This window comes from Sinocyclocheilus anshuiensis, unplaced genomic scaffold (genome assembly GCF_001515605.1).
Source record: "Sinocyclocheilus anshuiensis isolate Anshui unplaced genomic scaffold, SAMN03320099.WGS_v1.1 scaffold490, whole genome shotgun sequence".
Taxonomy (NCBI): Eukaryota; Metazoa; Chordata; class Actinopteri; order Cypriniformes; family Cyprinidae; genus Sinocyclocheilus; species Sinocyclocheilus anshuiensis.
In genome coordinates this window covers 26,009-29,415 of record NW_015547639.1, presented here as the reverse complement: position 1 = coordinate 29,415, position 3,407 = coordinate 26,009, and the positions used below count along the sequence as shown (strand labels likewise).

Genomic DNA, 3,407 nt, shown 5'->3' with positions numbered 1-3,407 from the left:
CCCTGTTGAGGAAGTACAGACGTTGCTCTCGTTGATAGCAGAGGAGCGGATCCAGTGAGAGCTTGATGGGGCGACTCGGAATGAAAAAGTTTTTTAGGAGTCGCGGCAGTAGAGGCGGCGCAACTATAATGACGTGAATAATCCCGCCCACTCTAAAGCGGTACTGAACTGCAGTAGAAACGCAAACCGTGCCGAACCGTGCCGTGCCGTACCGAGTCGTACCACGCAGTGGAAAAGCGCCAATGGATAGGGGGAGAGAGTTTGAAACACGGGCCTCCTCAAATACCTTACACAACAGAGGTGCTAGCTTGGCAGAAAACCTCTTGTAAAACTTGGCCGGATAGCCGTCGGCAGGGTGCGAACTATGGGGGAGCTCGGCTCCCCTTAATAAGACATGGGCTCCCCTGAAAACGTGATTTATGAATCACACTTCAACAACATGAAGGATCTGAGGATCCTCAAATACAAACTGTGTGTTGCATCAAGAGAGCGACCACACATTTGTGTTGTTTTTATTTTCTTGTTTTCATTCATTCATAATAATTTACTCGTTTATAATCATGAGCCATTTATGTAATTTATTTTTAGATTTTTTATCAAACAATACATTATCATTTACCATTTCAATAATTTTATTATTTGATAATTTATTCATTCATTTTTTTATATTTTTCTTATTATTTTCCTTGCTTATGTATTTTCATTGTTTAATATGATGATTGTAAGGGTTCATTAACTGTTTTGTCTGAATGAATAAGAGATAAGAGGGAATGTTAATGGAAACTCAAGGTTTATGGGATGTTGTTGTGTTTGGTAAAACACTACTAACAAAAAAATCCTTCATTGCACTTAGATATTAAAACTGAAATTATAAAATTACTTTTTCCTGATTCAAATACAATCAGCAGACAATAAAAGTTGTTGATAAAATATTACAAGTAAAGATAATGTATTCATAAAAAAGTGAACATTTAATCAATAATTACTCAGAGCAAATACAAAAATGAGCTAAGTAAAAGTGAAAACTAATGAGATGGACCTCTCTCTCCTACTGACTTACAAGTAAGAATAGGTATCAGTAAGGTTTTAATGGTATTACTATTCTTACAATCCTGCTTATTAAACATATTGTACATAATATGAAACAATTGAACATAATATGAAACCGATAAGTAAGTAAAATGATATAATTGTAGGATCTCTGTCCGAGAACAGAGACAAGTAAACTATGGATTCACCACGTGAACTATTGCACAGACATATTCCAGGAGAATCTAAATATCTCACCCCCCACCCCTCAACCATCATATAGTTGAGAGATACCTTGTGATCGCACAATGTATGGAGCTATTATATCCAACAGGAAAAGGACGAGTAAATTAACTGACGCCCTCAGGCCTGCAAACACTGGATCTATACGTGACTATCACATTAATCTTGACCACCTGCTTCCTGCCCTTTCTAAAACCCAACTGACCCGCGTTCTTTTCTTCTTAACAAAGAAACGCAGACGTTGCATGGACCAAGTTTAAAAGACAATCATTTAAAATCATTAAAAGTATAAAAGGGCAACTATATTCACAAATAATATGTTTTGTGCCTTTCTATGCTTGATGTGTTTATTGTAATCGGTGCAAGTTTAACCAATGTTTTATAACCACTTTTAGTAGATAAGATTATTAATGAGTATGCAAAATACCTGATGTTTGATGTTAAATGGAAGCTTGTGTCATTAGCAATAACTTAGTGTGAATGAAGGGTTGATTTTCGGTATCATACGCATAAATTACAACCCTTTTTATAAGTATCAACCAAATCTTCGCAAAGATATTTCCCCACATGATGAATTGAAGCATCATGTTAATGTATGCACGCTCCGCCTTGCAACAAGTCGATTGGAAGATCGCGTCGTGGGGTGGACCAAAATCAGCCTGCTTAAAACTAGACACAAAGCCCTCGTCGCTGGCTCGCTTGCTCTCTCTCTCTCTAGATCTTTGGCTTTTCGCCTTGGTGACCGTGCTACAAAGCGCTCACATGATGTAACATCACGCGAGCGAGACTCCAGAACTCAAACACTTCGTTGAAACTTTGTGACTGCCAGAGATCTTCAAAAGCCTAAAGTCTTACAAACTCAAATGAAATTTCCACCAGGCTGTCAGAGCTGCTATAGGTGTAACACAGAGGCAGTGGCGTTAGGATCCATGTGCAGCTTTATTAGATCACAAGGCAGGTCATACAGGCATAAATCGTCAACAGGTGTCAGACACAACGAAGGCTGGGCAGAATCGTAAACAGAGTTCGTTATAAGGGTCGAGGCAGGTGGCAGACAAACAATGGCAAGAATCAACAAGGCAGGCAGGTTCAGAATAGGTAGGCAGCAAGCGGTCGTAATCGGGAAATCGCCCCGGCGACGAAAGTCCAGGATTTCCCGAACTCGGTAAGCCTCTTCGCCGTCTATGGTGATGGGAGGGACTCTCTGGTCACCAGCCTCCTCCTGGTCCTCCGCTCCTCTCGGACCACCAGCGGGCTTGAGCAAAGAGACATGAAAAGTGGGTGAGATACGATAATGTGCAGGTAAAGCCAAACGGAATGAAACAGGAGTTATTTGTCTAATAATTTTGAAGGGACCCACGTACCTAGGACTGAGTTTCTTGCAGGGTAACCGGAGACGAAGATCCCGAGTGGACAACCAGACCCACTGACCCGGCTGATAGTTGGGATTGGTGCGCCGATGGCGATTAGCTTGCTCCCTTGTTCGATGAACTGCTCTTTGGAGATGAACATGAGCCTCATTCCATGTCTCCTCGCTTCGTTGCAGCCATGAATTAACGGCCGGAAGTTCTGATGGTTCCCCGGACCATGGGAATAATGGGGGTTGGAAACCCAGGACACATTGGAATGGGGTGATACCTGTCGCAGGTTTGCGGAGTGAATTCTGTGCATACTCGGCCCATAGTAAGTAGCGGCTCCAGTCGGTCTGATTGCGATGGCAGTATGATCGGAGGAAACGAGTGAGTTCTTGATTGAGACGTTCCACCTGACCATTCGACTGTGGGTGATACCCGGAGGTGAGACTGACATTGATGTTGAGCTGTCGGCAGAAAGCGGACCAGACTCGGGAGGTGAACTGGGGACCCCGATCAGAGACCACGTCTTCAGGAAGGCCGTAAAACCTGAATACATAGTTGCAGAGCACCTCGGCTGTCTCAAGAGCAGTGGGTAGTTTGGGTAGAGGAATCAGGCGGCAGGCCTTGGAAAAACAATCGATAACAGAGAGAATGGTAGTGTGACCCTGTGAGGCAGGTAGATCTGTTATGAAGTCGATGGCTATGCGGGACCAGGGGCGTTGTGGAATGGGTAATGGTTGTAGGAGACCAGCAGGCAGTTGATGAGGGGATTTGGGTATG

The 3,407-nt window shown here is 43.0% G+C and overlaps 1 long non-coding RNA gene across 1 annotated transcript in view; it reads left to right on the top strand.

Moving 5' to 3' along the window:
* Positions 1-1,161, top strand: part of LOC107701844 (uncharacterized) — a 9,022-nt gene extending 7,861 nt beyond the window's left edge. The window contains exon 3 of the long non-coding RNA XR_001635691.1: positions 1,068-1,161. This is a non-coding gene — a long non-coding RNA (uncharacterized LOC107701844). The remainder of the gene's footprint in view (positions 1-1,067) is intronic.
* Positions 1,162-3,407: the final 2,246 nt, after the last annotated feature.